General features: G+C 43.6%; 1 protein-coding gene across 4 annotated transcripts in view; it reads left to right on the top strand.

Moving 5' to 3' along the window:
* Positions 1–21579, top strand: part of THRB (thyroid hormone receptor beta) — a 186135-nt gene that overhangs the window by 69763 nt on the left and 94793 nt on the right. For all 4 annotated transcript variants that reach the window (XM_088653758.1, XM_035128990.3, XM_060280665.2 and 1 more), the window contains one exon: positions 3598–3635. The gene's annotated coding sequence lies outside the window, so the exon portion shown is untranslated. The remainder of the gene's footprint in view (positions 1–3597; positions 3636–21579) is intronic.

Below are 21579 nucleotides of genomic sequence, written 5' to 3' on the forward strand. Positions count from 1 at the left end.
ATCGAGGGAAGTAAGACTCCCGAACTATTCTGCCTTAGTCAGACCACACCTGGAATACTATGTCCAGATCCAGGCACCAAAATTTAAGAAGAATATTGACAAGCTGGAACATGTGCCAAGGAGGGCAACCAAGATGATAAGCGGCCGGGAAACCAAGACTTATAAGGAACACTTGAGGGAGTTGGGTATGGAGAAGAGGAGACTGAGAGGGGAGATGATAGTCACCTTCAGATATCTAAAGGACTGTCACATGGAAGAGGGAGCAAACTTGTTTTCTTCTGCTCCGGAGGCTAGGACCCGAACCAGTGGCTTCAAAACAAAATAAAAAAATTCCTTCCAGCAGCACCTTAGAGACCAACTAAGTTTGTCATAGGTATGAGCTTTCGTGTGCATGCACACTTCTTCAGATACACTGAGGCAGAAGTCCCCAGACGCTTATATGGTGGTGGTGGTGGGGAGGTATTACTCAGAAGGGTGGAGGGAGTGGGTGATTGACAGACTGATAGCTGTTGACGACTGTTAAGGACTGCAAATGGTCTAGGCTCTACAGGAAAAAGCAAGGGGTGAGAATTCCTTCCAGCTTTATCATGTATAATGAGATAAGAATCCAGTGTCTTTATTCAATCCAGGTCATTCTCACCCCTTGCTTTTTCTGTAGAGTGTAGACCATTTGCAGTCGTTAACGGTCGTCAACAGCTATCAGTCTGTCAATCACCCACTCTCTCCACCCTTCTGAGTAATACCTCCCCCCCCCATATAAGCGTCTGGGGGCTTCTGCTTTAGTGTACAGTATCTGAAGAAGTGTGCATGCACACGAAAGCTCATACCAATGGCAAACTTAGTTGGTCTCTAAAGGTGCTGCTGGAAGGATTTTTTTATTATTATTTTGTTTCGACTATGTCAGAACAACATGGCTACCTACCTGTAAACAGCGGCTTCAAGTTACAAGAAAGGAGAGTCCAACCTCAGGAATACCTTTATGGCAGTAAGAGCTGTTGGAAAGCGAACAGATTTCCAGGAGAGGTGGTCCTTGGAGGTTTTTAAGCAAAGGTCGTAAGGCCGCCTGTCATGTTAAGATTCCTGCATGGCAGAGGTTCGAATCCCTGTGACGGGGTGAGCTCCCGTTGCTTGGTCCCAACTCCTGCCAACCTAGCAGTTCGAAAGCACGTCAAAATGCAAGTAGATAAATAGGAACTGCTACAGAGGGAAGGTAAACGGCGTTTCCATGTGCTGCTCTAGTTTGCCAGAAGCGGCTTTGTCATGCTGGCCACATGACCTGGAAGCTATACGCCGGCTCCCTCGGCCAATAATGCGAGATGAGCACCACAACCCCAGAGTCGGTCACGACTGGACCTAATGGTCAGGGGTCCCTTTACCTTTAACTCTTTGACACAGCTTTCACACTTGTTCCCCGCCTACACTCAAGGGAGGAGGAAGTGACAGTCCCGGCTGTGCTTTGGAAGAAGTGACTGAAGATGGCGAGTGGTGAGGGTAGGGATATTTTTGTTGGTGGTTTAACTCTGCAAAAGGACATCTCTAAGTACAGTGGTACTCTTGGGTTAAGAACTTAATTCGTTCTGGAGGTCCATTCTTAACCTGAAACTGTTCTTAACCTGAGGTACCACTTTAGCTAATGGAGCCTCCAATTTCTGTTCTCATCCTGAAGCAAAGTTCTTAACCCGAGGTACTATTTCTGGGTTAGCGGAGTCTGTAACCTGAAGCGTCTGTAACCTGAAGCGTCTGTAACCCGAGGTACCACTGTATAATATACGGTAGTCAAATGCACCTGTAGACAGCGTAAAGGGAATCTTTCTTCTATTTAGATATTCAAGAGTGTGTGTGTATTCTACTATTCATTAACACCCACAGCCAGATCAGATTACATTAAAATTCACCATGCATCACAAAGAAGTGGTGGTGGTGGGGAAACCTTAGCAAACTACAGTTCCCAGGATAAGTTTTAAACAGGGTGGATTTGATTTAAATCACAATTTAAATCACTAGTCAGTAAGACTTGATTTAAATCTTTCTTTCTTTTTTTACAGAAAGACATTCCTGCTGGTATAATCTTAATTGTGAGGTTTAACTGTTTATATTTGGACAACTTTTCTGCTGTACTTTATTGGAAGGAGAAAAATAATCATTTCTTTAATAACAATTTAAGCAATTTATTTAAGTAAAACGAAAACATTATACAGTGGTACCTCGGTTTATGAACACAATTGGTTCTGGAAGTCTGTTCACAAACTGAAGCGTTCATAAACTGAAGCGAACTTTCCCATTGAAAGTAATGGAAAGTGAATTAATCCATTCCAGATGGGTCCGCGGCGTTCGTAAACCGAAAATTCAAAAACCGAGGTGTTCGTAAACCGAGGTTCCACTGTAGCATACGTATCCATATTTGTTAACTGATGTGATTAAACTTTAAAAAACATCAACAATCTTAGACTGAGTTTTAGCACACATGAAAAAACAAATCCTTATTTCCTGATGAATAGCCTTTGGACTATAATGTAACTAAGATAGAAAACAATTTTTAGAAAGATTGTTTCTTCCAAAAGCATTTTATTTTAAAAATCCAATTTAAATAAATGATTTAAATAAAAAAAATCTGATTTTTTTTTTTAAAAAATCCATTATTATTATTATTTAAATCATTTATTTTTATCCACCCTGGTCTTCAATTGGAATAAAAGTGCTTTAAATGTGGATGTGGCTTTTGATTCTAGCGCACATTTACATGTGGATCTTTTAAATTATTTTTTAAAAACCTGAGCTTCCTGTGCATTTTGTTTTCAGGAATAGTTACTATCCTGTTGGGAACTGTGACAAAAGTCTCTTTGTCAGGTGCTCTTCTGTTCCTTAACGTTCGCTGTTCACAAGCACGCGAAAGCCCGTGAAAATCACGGGAAGAGCTTGGAAACCTTTGGGTTGCCATTTGAAGCCTTTCATAATGCTTTCAAGTGCTCCTTTGGTTGAGCCTCATTATCTAGATTTGTATCAAGACTAGAGCTGAAACATCTATCAAACGTGGCTTCCATGTGGACAAGTAAGCGGGATGCCCCCCCCCCGTTCTTTAGCTTTTTAATGAGATCCATTAATGAGTATCCAAGGCAGAAACCAAAAACTGAATAATCTGACTGTGCTGACTGAAGAAGATTGTGTTGACTGATCTTTTGTCAGAATTTAGGTTTGACCTTTATTAAAACAAAATATACTCAGAGTCCTGCAGTGATTTCATGCTCTTTATTGCAGCTTGTAAAACAGTGATTGAATCCCCCCCCCAAACCTCAGGGTTTTATATACATTATTTACACAATGAGTCCCGTCTGATTGGCTGATTCTGCTTCCCTCCTGGAGCCTGATTGGTCTTCTCCTGCAAGCCAATCAGTTGTTGCATTCAAGGATCCTACCTGCCTATTGTTCTAGGATCCAAGCTTAGTACCCAACACTGACGTTTCTGAATATTCACAGCAAAAGCATGTCTCTGTTTCTTAAACGTGGTGTATTAAAAACTTGTTCCGTGCTGAAAGCATGCAAGCACATTTAAATATATAATCATTACTAACTCTCCCCCACCCCCTGTTCTCTCCACAGCATGCAAAAGATCCCGGCACTTCAGCTTTCTGATCAAAGTAAGTGATGATGAATAAAAGCCCTAAGTGGGAGGGAATGTGCTGTCTGAAATACACTCCAATTGGGAGGGCAGGAGATGCAAGAAGCAAATGAAAATAATTGTCTCTGTATCTTCTTAGTATATAGACCTTTTAAAGAAGAAGAACTCTCTGGGAGGTGGCAGAACTAAACTCAGACGCAAAAGGGCCACCTTCCCCAGGGCCAGCCCTGCCATTAGGCAAGGCAAGGAGGCTGCCACAGGCATCGTGGAGGACTGGGAAAGTACTGTAGAACAGAGATGTGTACACAATGCATCCTTAAAGTAGCCTGCTGGTCTTGAATGTAGTGGAGGGTGTGTGAGGACTCCCGACTCCTCTCTGGTGTATTTACAGAGTTTTATTATACACATACACACATATACACAGTACGTTTCTGAGCACAATTCAAAGTGTTGGTGCTGACCTTTAAAGCCCTAAATGGCCTCGATCCAGTATACCTGCAGGAGCGTCTCCACCCCCATCGATGTTAGAATCATAGAATCATAGAGTTGGAAGAGACCACAAGGGCCATCCAGTCCAACCCCCTGCCAAGCAGGAAACACCATCAAAGCATTCTTGACATATGGCTGTCAAGCCTCTGCTTAAAGACCTCCAAAGAAGGAGACTCCACCACACTCCTTGGTAGCAAATTCCACTGCCGAACAGCTCTTACTGTCAGGAAGTTCTTCCTAATGTTTAGGTGGAATCTTCTTTCTTGAAGTTTGAATCCATTGCTCCGTGTCCGTGTCCATTGCTCCGTGTTGCTGCACCCCAACTTCCATCAGCCTCAGCCAACATGGCCAACGGTCATGGATCAGGAGTATCCATTGGCAGACCTCAGGCTCTCAAATTTCTGGGGTCCCCTATGCGACACTGAAATGCTTCGCACATGCACCCCTATGCCCCGCTCCACAGCATTGCTGTGGTGCCTCCTGCAGCAGGTAAAGGTAAAGGTAAAGGGACCCCTGACCATTAGGTCCAGTTGTGACCGACTGGGGTTGCGGCATACAGCTTCCAGGTCATGTGGCCAGCATGACAAAGCCGCTTCTGGCGAACCAGAGCAGCACACGCAAACGCCGTTTACTTTCCCGCTGTAGCGGTACCTATTTATCTACTTGTACTTTGACGTGCTTTCGAACTGCTAGGTTGGCAGAGACACTACCCTAAAACCACAGGTTCCCTGTCCTTGATTTAGACAATACTGAGGTAGATGCATCGAAGGTCTGACTCAGTAGAACTCCCAAACCTGTGAGATGGTGAGTCACGCACTAAATTTTCATTGCCAGTGTGCAGAATACTTAAAACTTGAGCTGGCAGAGAAGAGAACAATTGCAATAGGAAATGCCTATTTTCTGGTTTTGTTAAGGAGGGTGGATTAATGACAAGAGCACTATACTCCTGAGGAGAAAAGATTCTTGAAAACAAGAACTGTTCAGTCCCTCAGGCAAATCAGCACCACACCTCCTGGAATGGGAATCTGGCATGTTGCGTTTGATGGAATCCAGCTCAAGTGCTTTGATTTCTCGTGTCGGCTTTTTTTCATCCAACACAATTTTATATAGAATTAGGTTATGGCTTCAAGAAATCAGAAGTGGTTGTTCAGGGATAAATCTACGTATACTTCTGCCAGCCATGACATCTCTTGCCAGAGTGGTGCATGCTCTAGTAAGCTCCTGCTTGGACTACTGCTATGCGCTCTACGTGGGGCTACCTTTGAAGGTGAACCGGAAACTACAACTAATCCAGAAGGCGGCAGCTAGACTGGTGACTGGGAGCGGCCGCCGAGACCATATAACACTGGTCCTGAAAGACCTACATTGGCTCCCAGTAAGTTTCCGAGCACAATTCAAAGTGTCGGTGCTGATCTTTAAAGCCCTAAACGGACTCAGCCCAGTATACGATACCTGAAGGAGCGTCTCCACACCCATCGTTCAGTCCAGGCACTGAGGTCCAGCTCCGAGGGCCTTCTGGCAGTTCCCTCACTGTGAGAAGTGAGGTTACAGGGATCCAGGCAGAGGGCCTTCCCGGTAGTGGCACCCGCCCTGTGGAACGCCCTCCCATCAGATGTCAAGGAAATAAATATCTGAATTTTAGAAGATATCTGAAGGCAGCACTGTGTAGGGCAGTTTTTAATGTTTGAAGTTTTATTCTGTTTTTAATGTTCTGTTGGAAGCCGCCCAGAGTGGCTGGGGAAACCCACCCCAAGGGCAGGGTATAGATTATTATTATTATTATTATTAGTTTGGGTGTCCTGAGGCCCTGCATAGTTATAACATTAATGCACCGGGGGGGGGGGGGGACGGACTGCATGCAATGTAGCCGGAGACAGCCAATAAATCAAATTTTGCTATTAGAGAATTGGCTTTGCACCTAAAAGAGACCCTTTTTGATACGGGCCAAAATGTCCTTTTTATTGCCTAGTGCCTAGAGCCGCTGTTTGTCCGCAGACAGCTTCTATTTATCTACTTGCACTTGACATGCTTTCGAACTGCTAGGTGGGCAGGAGCTAGGGCCAAACAACGGGAGCTCACCCCGTCGTGGGGATTCGAACTGCCAACCTTCCGATTGTGGTTTAGACCACAGCACTGAGCATCTGGTACCTTTGTAATATTTGCTCTGTTTATTAGAAGCAAATAGATGGCTGCTACCCAGCAGCAAAACACAGGATCCTGCATCAGATTGTGCTTCACTCTCAGCTGATTCACAGCTATTCTCTCCCCCCACCCCGTCTCTCAGTCATTAAATCTTTGCACCGCCTACTAGCCAAAGGATGTCACATTGCAATAGCAGGAAAGAGAGTACGCCAAGCCATCAAGAAGCATTAATGCATTTTTGTTAAAGGCTACCCATATGTTGCCAAGCGATAGTTCTTTTCATAGGAGTCAGAACAACCATACTCATAATGACACAGTGACAAACACGTATTGATTTTCATAGTTATAATTCTTGATAAGAAATTCTTTAAAAAGTAATTTCCCCTTTGTCTAAACCAGTTCATGAACCAGTAACTTATACATTGACCACTAATAATGAACCATATGTTGTAGAGATTGCTCCACATTTATTATGGTATATTTGTGATGTACAAATGACATGAGAAAACATGGTACAGTGGAACCTCGGAAGCTGAACACCTGTAAACTCAAAATGTTTCGGCTCCCAAACGATTGGAAACCGGAAGCGATTGTTCCAGTTTTCGAATGATTTTTGGAAGTTGAACGTCCGGTGCCGCGCCTTGACAGTCGAACCTTTTGGAAGTTGAACGGACTTCCGGAACACATTCCATTCGACTTCCAAGATACGTCTGTATACTTATTTGTATAACATTATTCTTGTTTATAAACCCCAAAAAAAGTTATTCCAAAAAAAGGAATAGCAAATAAAAGTGCTTTACAGTTCCTATAGGCTGCCCATGAATATACTTGTGTAGAAGGAAGTATTTAACTTGAGAGGGGATATTATTATTATGGGGGAAATGTTTTTTTTTTTAATATGGGGGGAATATTATTATTAATCACAGCAGTTTCCAGCCCTTTTTCCAATGTGGTGAGGGTCTTATGAATGGATGGATTTCCCCCAGTTGATGTCCCTGTGACTGTCCCATGAATGAGTGAGGGTTTGACTATGGATCTCCCAAAGTCTAACTACGATATAAAAAGGATGAGAAAAACCCTGACCCTTTTGTTAATGCAATGCCAAAGAAATAAAGAATAGATCAGATTCAAATGAGATTTTTCAAGGAGGGAGGCTTCTCAGAATCTGATTAATGATGTGGACACATTGGCAGAATGTTACCCTTGGAAAACCTTGTACTCATAATCTAACACAATTTCTATTTGTGATTCTCAAAATTGAAGTAGCTCTTCCTGTGTTTGCTGCATCTCCGCGACCGCACCCTAGCCTTGCTGATCTTTCTCAGTTACAATAGTGGTTCATTTTAAGGGTTTTCATCCCACTTCTTAGCCAAAAATGTTACTCCTGAGGCTTATAAATACCAGTGCTAAGACATTCTCTGGTCCCAGCCTTGTGATGTAAAAAACATAACACAAATGGAAAAGGAATTGGAAGGGGGAAGGAGCACATGAGCACTGTTTCTTGGTTATAGAATTTTTGTACAGTGGTGCCTTGGTTCTCAAACTTAATCCGTTTGAGAAGTCCGTTCCAAAACCAAAGCGTTCCAAAACCAAGGCACGCCTTCCCATAGAAAGTAATGCAAAATGGATTAATACATTCCAGACTTTTAAAAACAAGGCCAAAAACAGGAATTTTACATGAATTTTACTACCTCTATTATTGTTCTGTTAATGGTTCTCTTGGCTTTGCAACTTTTATCCATTTCCACAATCAATCAATCAATCAATCAGTAGCTGAACTGGGTTCTACAAAGTCACAAAAACAAATTAACCAAAAAAGCCGCACAAACAAAAACACACAAAAATAGCAAAAACAAAAGCACCAAATAGAAGCGCCAAATATATAATCAGAAGTGGGGGGTTTCAAATCAGAAACGGAACACTCAAACAGGAAGAGGAACACTCTAATTGGAGGCGGAGGACTAAAAACGGAACACGTTCAACTTCGGGGAAAAATGTTCACAAACATTTGCAGCGTTTGCAGCGTTCGGGTTCCAAGTTGTTCGAGAACTAAGCTGTTCGAAAACCTGGGTAACACTGTAATGGCCAGCTAGAATGGAAGATCTCAAGGGGAGGGGGAGCCAAAAGTTGCTGGCCTTCTGACAGAGAGCATGGAGAAGGCCTTCCATCCCATCTCCCTTCCTGATGCAATGGCTGCTGATGACAGTTGAGGAAAGAGCCTGATGGAGCTTGCCTGACAGATTCCCTGTTTGTTGAGAAGATCCATAATGAAGGGCCAACCTTCCCCTGATTGCCAGATTGGCCACAGAGACCAAACTTCCTTTGTGCGAAGGGCAGCTAGAGAGCAGAAAGGAGGTGTTCTTTGACCTCTGCCATCAGCCAGAGAGGACCAAGGACCTCTGGGAAGATGCTCCTCCTGTCTGCTAGGGAGAACATTGTGGCAATTAGGGGTCATACTTCATATGTTCTATTATGATAACGAGCAGATGCTGGATGGGAAATGAAAAGCTCTTGTGAAAACCAGGAATGTGGGTGTGGATGATTGTCCCGAGTTCACTGTTTCTAAGAAGCGTTTTGAGAAGAGTTATCAATGCAAAGCAGCGCAGACATTCTGCTGCATGTTTCCGGGACATACTGTTGCCGTGCATATTGTGACAGGCTGTATGGTCCCCCCACCCCACCCTCAAAATTTGACTGTCTCAGACACAGATCTAATTTTGCGTGGACAATAATCAGCCGAGACTTCTTCAGAAACTAGCCTCTAATTCCTCCTCTTGGATCGCCTAACAATAGTTGCTGTAGGCTATGCAAAGCATTTTCTCTTCTCAGTGGCTGATGGGATTGGCCGAGCGCTGAACTTCATTTTTGTTAGCAGCTTAGGCAGCGGAGCTGTGAGGCAGCTTGCATGGAGCACTTGTTTCTGGGGTTTATGTTGTGATTATTTATTTGCATTTGCAACTTGGTGGGGCTGTGTGTGTGTGTGTGTGTGTGTTGCAGCTCTCTGAGTATTTCAGAGGCTAAAGAAATGTGTCACACAACCGGTGGAAATGATGTCAGTCATGTGGAAGTAAGTTAGACTGAAATGGCTTTAGATAGCAATTATGGAGAGACTGACAGCTAAAGTACAGGTTTGCTGTACATTTTCTTATGCATGAGTATATATGCATAGTTAGAACATACTGTACATGCATGTACATGTATGTACACACACACACACATTGTCAGTGCTTTATTTTCTTTAAAAATGTTTAGGGGTACTCTCATTTTTACTCAAGAAAATCACCATTTTATAGTTCAAATTGGGGAAAATAAATACAGTAATTGGACAAAAGTCAAAGATTCACAAAATGTTTAGGGCAGGCATCCCCAAACTTCGACCCCCCAGATGTTTTGGACTACAGTTCCCATCATACCTGACCACTAGTCCTGTTAGCTAGGGATCATGGGAGTTGTAGGCGAAAACATCTGGAGGGCCACAGTTTGGGGGTGCCTAGTTTAGGGGTATGTGTACCCCCAGAAAAAAGCACTGCATATTGTTACAGATTTTTTTGGGGGGGCACCCCTCCAAAACCCTAGAAAATAATTATGATTATTTGGAGTATTGACGAGAAGATTGAAGGTCAATGGAAAAGAACAAGCCAAGCTTTCTTCCAAGACAGGGCCTCGCCTGGGATAGAGGCATGACAGAAGGTGTTGTTGATGGTCAATCTAAGAGGAATCTTGGGCCTGGGCAGATAGAGAGGTTGCCATGGTGATGGGATGTGCAGTTTTAGGTGACAGGAAAATAGAGTTTTTAGAGCAACTTGCTGCGAAGAAGAAGGGAGAACAAAGACTGGGATCTATCTTGGGCAGGCTGGCTACAGGACCAACTGTTTTATATTGGATATGTGATCATTAAGGAAATGAGGACACTTTAATTGCGCTCACTTAAAAAACTCTAGTTACAGGTAGGTAGCCGTGTTGGTCTGAGTCAAAGCAAAATAAAAAAAATCCTTCAGTAGCACCTTAAAGACCAACTAAGTTTTTAAAACTCTGTGAGCTTTTTGGCTACACATCAGGTCTGCTCCTGCATGCTTCCTAAATGCAGATGAGCTCTATGGTGGTTTTATATATATAATCTAAAATGTGAAATCCCATCTAGTTTCATGGGCAAAAAGCATTCATGTGCTAAAAGTTGTTTGATGCGAGTCTTTGGAAACGAGGAAGTCTTCAGTTGTGCTGGTGTCATCATGCAAAACAAGGGACAAAATATTTTTCTGTCAAGTATTCTGAGATGAGCTTCCTTCTCGTGAAGGTATTTTCTGATCACTACCGGCAGTTTCTCTGGATTTTTCTATCGACCACTTAGTTGAATAGTTGAAGCTTAGTCAATGGAAGGATCAAAATTACGTCTAGCCCGACTTTGAAGACAGGGGGGGGGGGAGGAATATACTGCAGCTATAACCATTCATTTTTCTTATTCCTGGCATAGCATGAAAATTTCCTCCTTACCTCTTGGCAGTCAGCTGCTGCTTTTCCCTTTCCCTTCTCACCGAAGTCTTGCTAAGACAGATAAATGCATGTGTACCACTTAGCCCTTTGGCTCTGTGTTCTTAAAGTAATAATAGTCAATTTTATTTTGTTAATTATTTATTTCATTTAGAAAAGGCGAACGAGCTCGTCCCTGCAGCTTGACACTCCAGTTACTGACCCACATGAATATCCAAATTAGCATCAAATTGCAGGATTTGCACAGAGTAGGTGCTAGGGGAGAGTCTAGGAGAGGCCAAAGAATATAAGATAATTTTCAAGCATCGCTACAGTTTAAATATTTGAGAGCCAGTATGGTGCCATGGTTGGAATGTTGGACTGGTGGCAGGGTTCAACCCCCTGATCAGCTATGAAGGGTGACTTTTGGCCAGTCAAATTCTCTTAGGCTCTCCTCCTGATAGCTCGTTTGTTAGAGCATGAGATTCTTGATTTCAGGGTTAAGGGTTTGAGACCCACGTTGGGCAAAAAGATTGCAGGGGTTTGGACCCTCATGGTCCCTTCCCACTCTACAATTTGATTATTTTATGATTCCACTAGCTGGCCCGGCCACGCGTTGCTGTGGGTTTTTGTGTTAAATGGAGCCTTTTCTGTTAAATGGACCTTCAAAGTCCCTTTAGAGTCCCCTCACCTGCCCTGTCCCAACCCTGACTCCCCTACTGTAAGTTTCAAAAATAAGACTCCCCCCCACGCGTGCTCCTGAAAATGTCCCCACCCTCCACTGCTTTGGCTGACTCAGGGTCCTTCCCCCCCTGCTATGTGTTTCCCACCTCCCTTTGTTGTGCCTCATCCCTGTGCCCCACCAATTGCGAAAGGCCCTATTCTGTTTCTTTTTGCCTGTGGCCTACTGAATGGTGCGACCTACTCAGTTTTCCCTGCTAGGCAATGCTGTGGCCTATGGAAAAAGCTGGACCTTTTTGCTGCAAAAGGACTGTTTTCAGTTGGTTGCTGTGGAATTTTGTGATGTCATCTGGCGGCACAGCTTTGGAGGCACCAGCGTGCGATCTGCCTTTCTATTGGATGCTGTTGGAGTCTTCAGAGCTTCTGGTGGTGACGTCTAATTTGGGCACCACTTTTTGTGTTTAATCATTATTTTAGGTGTGAAAGGTGTGGTTTTTTGGGGGGGGATTATGCCAGATCCCTCCCTGATGGGCATGGAACATTGTGGCCAAATTTGTTACATTACAGTTCAGCAGTTACGGAGAAAGGCTGTGACCTCCGCACGCGCAATGCCTACATTTTTATATATATAGATGATTCTGTACCTCACAGGGTTGTTCTTGGGTAAAACGAGAAGAAACAGAATGTGTATACCACCTTGAGGAAAGTTGGGATATGAATGTAATACATAATTTCTTGCAACAAACATATAAACGATGGACAATGTATATGCATGTGGCTTCAATCCTGCAAATACATTTGTTTGACACTCTTGGTGCTTCTGAGTTCCCCAAGACTATCTGTGCATAGTTTTATTAGAGATGTATGGGGCAACCCAGCCAGATGGGCAGGGTACAAATAATAAAATTGTTGTAATTATTATTATGCATGTCACCTACATTCAGGGCCGGCGCTAGGGTTTTTTGCGCCCTAGGCGAGATCACCTTCTGGTGCCCCCCTAAATATCAAAATAAATAAATAAAAAACAGCTGAGAGGCACGGCGAGGTGGCCCCAGGCTCGCTCTCCCTGCGGCCTCTGGAGCTTCGCGCAGGGAGTGTGAGCCTGGGGCCGCCTCCATTGCGCCTGTCAGCTGTGCCTGTTGAGTGGCTTCAGGCCACTCTCCAGAGGCACGCACGCACCTCGGGATAGTGGCCTGAAGCCGCTCAACAGGCACAGCTGAGAGCCTGGGGCCGCCTCCACTGCGCCTGTCAGCTGTTGGGCGGCTTCAGGCTGCTCTCCGGAGGCAAGCGTGCGCCTCAGGATAGCGGCCTGAAGCCACTCAACAGCTGACAGGCGCAGTGGAGGTGGCAGCGGTGGGCAGGCTGGCCAGCGCCCACGTCCCTTTTGGCGCCCTAGGCAGCTGCCTAGTTCGCCTAAATGGACGCGCCGGCCCTGCCTACATTTTAAATACGTTTCAGAGGAAACACATTGCCTATCTTAGCTGTGTCACGTCCTGAGCTACTTTTTGTAAGAGATCATCAAGTGAAACTAAGAATGCATTTAAAAGACTTTCTAAGATCACACAGCATCAGTATTATGACTTACTCATGTTTCAACCTTTGATACCTTTAGTTTGTTTCCTTGTGAATTATCTTTAGAAATAACACTTTTTTACCCGAAGCTCTGTATGTGTGTGTGGTTCTTCTGTGAGGGTAGTGTCGTGACTCATCTAAAGTGCAAAGGGACAATTATTTCTGTGAACATTATTATGCTTGATTTGCTTTCTATTTTTAAACAACATGCTTCTACGATGAACAAGTCCATACTCAAAAAAACGAAAGCAAATTTCAAACCGATTGTTTGCTGTAGCTGAAAAAGGTAAAGGGAATAATACAAGCAGAGAACAACATTTACAGCGTAAGCCTTGGTCCACTGCCCGAGTCTAGTACCCCTGCAACCTAGCAATACAGGAGAGATTTCAGGGATTACGTTCAGATTAAATGCCAACAAGAGCCGAGTTCTGGCGAGATGCCATTGAGGTCACATGAGGATAATCAGAAATTTTTATAGTTTAAACTGAAATGTCTTCAGTGTGGTTGGGCCCCCAGTGCCAATGATTTGGGTTAAGATTCCTAGATCCTTCCTGTGTGCATCATTGTTCATTTACCAAAAAAAACAGCCCTTATGCTGTTGTATCAACACATTGTAGGTCCCTTTGTGTCAGTCTTTCCCCTAAAACTGTACTTACAAGGAATTACACCTATAATGTAAATTAAAGGCTGTGTTGCTCATTTTGAAGTTTTTCAGAAGTGAAACCACAGTGCAGTCGTACCTCTTGTTACGAATGCTGCCGGTTGCGTACCACACGGGATACGCACGCGCCAAACCCAGAAGTACCGGAATGGGTACTTGGCGGTTCGCGCATGCGCAGACACGAAAATGACGGCATGCACAGAAGCACCGAATCGCGCCGTGCACATGTGGCACTTCATGTTGTGTACTTTCCTGCAAAGTAGGAATAATTATTCACTTCTGCTCAGTTCAACTTTGAGAACAGCAGAAGCAGCTGGGAAGAGAGGAATTCTAGGCGAAACAATTTTTTTTTTTAAAAAAAAACACCCTTCCAGTAGCACCTTAGAGACCAACTAAAAGCTCATACCAATGACAAACTTTGTTGGTTTCTAAGATGCTACTGGAAGGATTTTTTAAAATTATTTTTTGTCTGGTTCTTTATTATTATGTTGGCTATTTTGTTGTGACTACGGCAGACCAACACGGCTACCTACCTGTAACTAGGAATTCTAGTGTATTTTTAGACAACAGTTTTATAAGTTGTGTGTCCTTGTTTCTCAATTTGATCCTTTTACATAGCTTTGCATGTTTTGTGGTATTTTATGCATTGCGACTTGCCGTTATTTTTCTTTATTGTAATTCTTAGGTGAAAACTGTTTAATTATCATTTTAAATTAATTATTATTACTATTATGGATTATTGGGTACAGTGGTACCTTGGTTTTCGAACGAGTCCATTGACAAACATTTTTCGAACGCCATAAACCCGGAAGTAAATGCTTTGGTTTTCGAACACACCTCCGAAGTTGAACATGCCACGCGGCTTCCGCTGACTGCAAGATCCCGAGGCCTAGCTGTCGGCTATTGAGTTTTTGGGTTTTGAACGTTTCGGAACTCAAACGGTCTTCCGGAACAGATTACATTTGAAAACCAAGGTACCACTGTATTGCTTTATTTAATATAGGTTGTTTATTAAAAATGTAATGTTTTTACTATGACTTTATTGTATTGGATTATTAGATGGCGTGTGGTCTTTGGTGTCTGTTTTGTTGTTTCTTCGGCTTGGGTATAGCAATATAGAAAGGCAGTAAACAAATTAAAAGTGAAATGAAAAATGAAAAAAACACACCCCATACCCCTGGCCTGGTGAAAAGGGCAGAGGGCTCTGTTGCCATCTACTTATAGTGATAATTTAAAAGGACATGAGGGACTTTCTCCATTTTTTTCACTATTGCCGGGGAAAGCCCTATCCTTTACTGGGACTCAATGTCTTCTAAACACTTAGATGGGAAGACAGGAAAGGGGCCAAGAAAGAAACTTCTCTGTATTTGGGGAAATAGACTACACTGATAAGACTTGCCATTATATACCTGAAGGAGTGTCTCCACCCCGATCGTTCAGCCCGGACACTGAGGTCCAGCTCTGAGGGCCTTCTGGCGGTTATCTCACTACGAGAAGTGGAACCAGGCACAGGGCCTTCTCGGTAGTAGCACCCACCCTGTGGAACGCCCTCCCATCAGATGTCAAGGAAATAAACAACTACAGTATCTGGCTTTTAGAAGACATCTGCATGCAGCCCTGTTTAGGGAAGTTTTTAAAGTTTGATATTTTATCATGTTTGTAATATTCTGTTGGGAGCCGTCCAGAGTGGCTGGGGAAACTCAGACAGATGGGCAGGGTATAAATAAATTATGATTCTGATTCTGATTGGGTTGTAGAGCTGGAAGAGACCCCTGAGGGTCACTTAATCCAACCCTCTTCAATGCAGGAATCTTGCCTACAGGAAAGATCTCATTTGTTCCAATGGGATGGTTCCTCTCCTACCACAGGACTAATTGCAGCACTGGGAGAAGGAAATAATCATCTAGATGCAGCTGGAGATGAAAGGTGATGTTTCCAGATGTGGCTGGGACCTCCGATGCTGCTTGCTGCCCTGGTGCCAGCCATGTTGCATCGCAGGAAGTCCCCAGACATAAATCCGGGGACATTTATTAAATCCGGGGACATTCCAGGGGACAGATTTCCTCCCGGGGGCAGAAGATTGGTGAATCCGGGGACTATCCCCGGAAACCGGGGACATCTGGTAAGCCTAATTTATACCTCTTCTGGTTCTGGGTGACCAAGGGGGAAAGGAAGCTGGTCACAGCTGGAGGGAGAGACCGCCTGGCTTCTTCAGCAGCCTGCCATCTCTGCCTCTTGGCCTCTTCCTCTCCAGCCTCCACTTCTCCATCCGATTCTGGACTGCTCTCTGTCACAGACTCTTCCTGCTCACTGAACCCTGTTACCTCTTCAGCTTCCAGCACCTCCTCCTCCCAGTTTGCTCCCTCTTTCCCCTCTAACCACTCATCCCACCACCAAACCCCTGGCTCTGAGCCTTCTTCCCTTGGGGGGTTTCCCCAGCTGTTGCCTCCCACTGCTCCTTTGCATCCAAGCAAGTCCTTGACAATCATGAAAAAAAGACTTTGGACTGGCACTCTCTGCAAAGCTAGTGGCATCTGGAGCATAATATGTTAAATATTGCAGATGATTCTTATTTAAATGACCCTGCAGATTTCTGCCACTGGAACACTGCCAAGTACATTTAAGAAACCCCACCCACAACCTTGAATACAAACACTTTTCCCGAGCACAAATGACAATGTGTCAGTCTGCCATGGCCAGATTGAAGCCACAGAGTGCAATTACCAAGCTTGAATGTTGGCTACCGTACGATGCTCCTCTTCTCGGCAGTTGCAGTTACCCAATTCTTTCCTTTAGCTCTTTTTTAAAAAACAGTGCTGACAGCAATCTGGTTTTCCGTGCAAACCTCTGGATGTTGTTGCTTTTTAGCTGATCCCACTGCAAATTAAGGGCTCTAAACTTTCGGTGACTTCTCCTACCGAAAATTCTGAAGGATAATAATACTTCCCCATGACATAAATGATTTGCAGTATAAGGAAGATTAGTTAATTATACATGGAGTAACGTCATAGAAAATAACCAGAGCGTAAGGAAGTTACACTCTGTGGCCTCTACCTTCTGCAGAGCGTCTTTTGGCTCAGTTGGCGCACTGCGCTGAACTTGGAACAGTATACATAGTAGTCTTGTCTTTTCCCCTTGCAAGCACTGGCTCCATGTTTCCATTGTAATAATTTTAAGTTACATAGTGAAACCGCCACCAAGATTTCTGTGAATTTTCGCAACTGTTAGCTTAAGAAAGGAAGACCATGCGTGGCATTCTTTCCTCCATCCTGTATTCCTAAAGCGGGAAAAGCTTAATCACAAACGAAAGCGTAATATTGGAATATTTATTTATTTATAAACACATTCATAGGCCACCTTTTCAGGAATGATCTTCACAAAGTGGCTTACAGTTTAATAATAAAATAGAATATATAATACATTCACACACAAACACATTAAATCATTTGTGTAAACTTTGCCAACATTGACTGGATAAACAACATTTATTAACTGCAACATTTATAAAAGCAGATATTTAGATTCCGAGAAGCGCTAAAATGTTATTTTTTTTAAAAAAAAAACATTTCACTGAAAACAGCAGTAACAAACCTTAAGAAAGACCATCCTAAAAGAAAAATTTGCTTGAAAAGTTTAAAGGCCAATGAGCAACTGCAGTTCAGTAGGGAGGGAGTTTTAGAACCTGAAAATATCACTCTCACAGCCATAGAAACAACAGCAGTTTACAAACGTATTGTGTCAAATGGTATACATGCAGGGTTTACTATCCCAACACAATGTGTTCTGTAAGGCGAGTGAGTCAACAATTTCTGTTGGGAGCAGCCCAGAGTGGGGTATAAATTATTATTAATATTATTATTTTAAAATTTGCATAGGGACATATGAAGCTGCCTTATACTTGAGTCAATACAGGGTTTAGTATTTAGCTTAGTATTGTCCAGGGTTTTAGACAGGACATTCCCAGCATTTCCTGCCGATGCCAAGATTTGATTTCAGGACCTTCTGCATGCAAAGCCGAAGTCCTGCCATTAAGCTACTTTACGACCCTGGGGATCCAATGATGGCTTTGTTTTGAAACAGACCGTTTTGAATATCGTGGTTTTGATTCTGTACTACCCAACCATACTTTAGCGCACCATGAAATGAAAGCTACTTTATAATTCCTTTTCATTGTGGCCCGCTGCAAATTTCATGCTTGCATCAAATGCATTTTGTTAATTCATGTAAACAAGCAAGCAAACAAAAAAGGAATAGTCAAAGCTAATGATTTGCCTGAGCAAGCGGCAGCAGGCAGAACTGTTGGTTGTTTTTCATGAGTTTGCTAAACAACCCTCAACCTCCCCCTTTTCACTAGAAAGGAAACTGTTAAATGTTGGTACAACGACAGTTGCCGATGAATTGAGCGGGCTGTCAAAACTCAGTCGCCGTACCAAGAAAATGGAGTTGTTTCATCTTGGCAGAATCAGACTCTCCACCCTTGCTGGGATAAGGCACAAGATGCTGCTATGTATTAGAAATGGAGCAAAATACTGTACTTTTCCATGTATAAGACGAGGTGTTTTTACTCTAAGATATGCAGATGACACAACCTTGATGGCAGAAATTGAGAAGGAATTAAAGAACCTTTTAATGTGGGTGAAAGAGGAGAGCGCAAAATATGTCTGAAGTCAACATCAAAAGAACTAAGATCATGGCCACTGGTCCCATCACCTCCTGGCAAATAGAAGGGGAAGAAATAGAGGCAGTGAGAGATTTTACTTTCTTGGGCTCCATGATCATTGCAGGTGGTGACAGCAGTCACGAAATTAAAAGACGCCTGCTTCTTGGGAGAAAAGTGATGACAAAACTAGACAGCATCTTAAAAAGCAGAGACATCACCTTGCCGACAAAGGTCCGTATAGTTAAAGCTATGGTTTTCCGAGTACTGTAGTGATGTATGGAAGTGAGAGCTGGACCATAAAGAATGCTGATCGCCGAAGAATTGATGCTTTGAATTATGGTGCTGGAGGAGACTCTTGAGAGTCCCATGGACTGCAAGAAGATCAAACCTATCCATTCTGAAGGAAATCAGCCCTGAGTGCTCACTGGAAGGACAGATCCTGAAGCTGAGGCTCCAATACTTTGGCCACCTCATAAGAAGAGAAGACTCCCTGGAAAAGACCCTGATGTTGGGAAAGATTGAGGGCAGTAGGAGAAGGGGACGACAGAGGATGAAATGGTTGGACAGTGTTCTTGAAGCTACTAACAGGAGTTTGATCAAACTGCGGGAGGCAGTGGAAGACAGAAGTGCCTGGCGTGCTCTGGTCCATGGTGTCACGAAAAGTCGGAAACGACTAAACAACAACAGCAACAATGTTATAAAACGGGGGTCGTCTTATACATGGATAGTGCATGGGGGGCGGGTGATTGGTTGTAGCCGCGAGCAGGAGCTTGTCAGCGGCGATTTGCTGGGTGATTGGTTGCTGTGGCAAGGGCTGCTGTGGATTGGCTGCCGCTGTGGCAATTAGGCGTGCGATTGCCGGCTGCTGTTGGCTATCGGGCAGGCGCTTGTTGGCTTCAGCGATGCGAGTGATTGTCAGCGTTTGTCAGTTGGGTTAGTGATTATTGGCATCCCCTCCCCCCCCAATGCTCAGCAACCCTTGGCAATCCTCCCCCCCCAAAAAGCTCAACAACTCTGGGTCATCTCTCCCCCCCCCATTTTCTTAAATTTGAGTCTTAGACATGGAAAAATACGGTACTTGTTGCCATGCAGAGGTAGTGAAAACATTCCTCCTTCCATGGCAGACAATCCCTCTCTGGCCTAGAACTTTCATAGGGACTTGCTGCATGTCCTGTGCTTGTCAAGTTCTGCCTTTCCCTGCTCTTGCTCCATATTGCCAACCGGTGTGGTATAAAGAATGGAAATGATTGCTGAGTCATAGAGAGAGAGTACTTGCAAATTATATACGCCAGGAGAGAGCACTTCCTGTTTGCGAGCATCCATGTTTTATTGCGCCTATAAGAGTGCAGGGTATATCCTCTTAACACTTCACAGTTGAAAAACAGTTTTCGGGTGCCACCCCCATTACACATTACAGGCTAGAAGGCTCTTTTCTACCTGATGTGTTATTTTTGTTTTATCTGAAACAGCCTATTCTGCTGTGGTATCTGAAGCAAGCATCTTAGTGAAATAACCATTTTAAAAACTAAAAAAAAAAGATGTTAAGAATACTTAATTGAGTGTTTAATCATGCAGTGGTTTTGTTTGTATTAGTAACAGAAAAGCTGCTACAATTCAGATGCCAGCATTATTATTATTATTATTATTATTATTATTATTATTATTATTATCATTGCTGTCAGGGGGTTGTTGCGGCTACTCTAGAGTAACGACGCTCCGCATGCTTGTCTTTCAGCAGTTTTTATTTAGTGCAGGCTATTTACAGTGAGCTGGGTACGTACAACATGTCTGCTCAGTCCGACGCAGAATCCGGCACTGGACCGCCCCTGGACCTCCTCCAGCATAAGAGTCTTGGAACAGCAAATCTCTTTCCCCTCCTTCTCCTGCGTAATTCCGGAACCAGAGGAAAAAAAGGGTCTACGCTCCATGTTTTCATTCTCCCCCCCTTTCCCCCCCCTCTCTCTTCCTCCCTCCTGTGTAGCAGGGGCTCTCCCATGCTGCCAGAGCCCTGGCCCTCTCTCCCCACTTCCTGACTGGACTCCTGAGTTTCCTCGCTGCTATCGCTGCTTGGGGAGGAGCTGCGTCTGATGAGGGGAGGAGGATCCCTATATTCTCTTCCCCTTACAATTATCATCATCATTATCATTATTATTGTAAACTGCTCTCCAAACGTAGATCTCAAGGCAGTTTACAACATAAAAATACAATATATATATATATATAAACATAATAAAAACAAGTACAGAAACAAACCAGTTACCCCGTCTCACAACACATTTAAAAGAGCATTGGATGCTTTATAAAAACAATGGCATAGATTCCATAAATCTATAAGTTAACAACCTCTAAATCCACAAAAAAAGCAACATGTGGATTATGAATTATGAGGCATGCTTTTGGGTCATCATCCCCAGAAAAGAAAAGGTTTTAGTATATGAGTTGGCATTTATTTATACTGTTATGAGTTTGTGGGTGCCAGACCTCTTTAATCCCTGGATCCAGCAAGTGTTAGAATTTTATAAAGGTCCGGGGTGTTAAACGGGCTGCCATACCTCTATAGTCCATGGATCCAGCAAGTGTTAATAGCTAATTAAGCCAGGCTAGCTTCCTGTGTTAGTGCTTGCGATGGGCCATTCAGAGAACAAAGGATCAAGGGGGCTTGGTGCCAGACAACAAATGGGTGCCCCCTCAAATAATAATAATAATAATAATAATAATTCATTTGTACCCCGCACATCTGACTGGGTTTTCCCAGCCACTCTGGGCAGCTCTCAACAGAATATTAAAAACACAATAAAATATCAAACATTAAAAACTTCCCTAAACAGGGTTGCCTGTATATGTCTTTTAAAACTGAGATAGTTGTTTATTTCCTGGGCATCTGGTGGGAGGGTGTTCCACAGGGTGGGCGCCACTACCGAGAAGGCCCTCTGCCTGGTTCCCTGTAACCTCACTTCTTGCAGGGAGGGAACCGCCAGAAGGCCCTCAGCGCTGGACCTCAGTGTCTGGGCTGAACAATGGGGGTGGAGACGCTCCTTCAGATATACAAGACCAGGGCCGTTTAGGGCTTCAAAGGTCAGCACCAACGCTTTGAATTGTGCTCATAAGCGTACTGGGAGAAAATGTAGGTCTTTCAGGACCGGTGTTATGTGGTATCGGCAGCTGCTCCCAGTCACCAGACTAGCTGCCGCATTCGGGATTAGTTGTAATTTCCAGATAGAGTTTAGAGTAGAGCACTTAAGAGGAGGTTGCTGTAATGTGACCTAGAAGTAAAGTTGCAGGCTGGAAACC

This window comes from Zootoca vivipara, chromosome 11 (assembly GCF_965207765.1).
Source record: "Zootoca vivipara chromosome 11, rZooViv2.hap1.1, whole genome shotgun sequence".
Taxonomy (NCBI): Eukaryota; Metazoa; Chordata; class Lepidosauria; order Squamata; family Lacertidae; genus Zootoca; species Zootoca vivipara.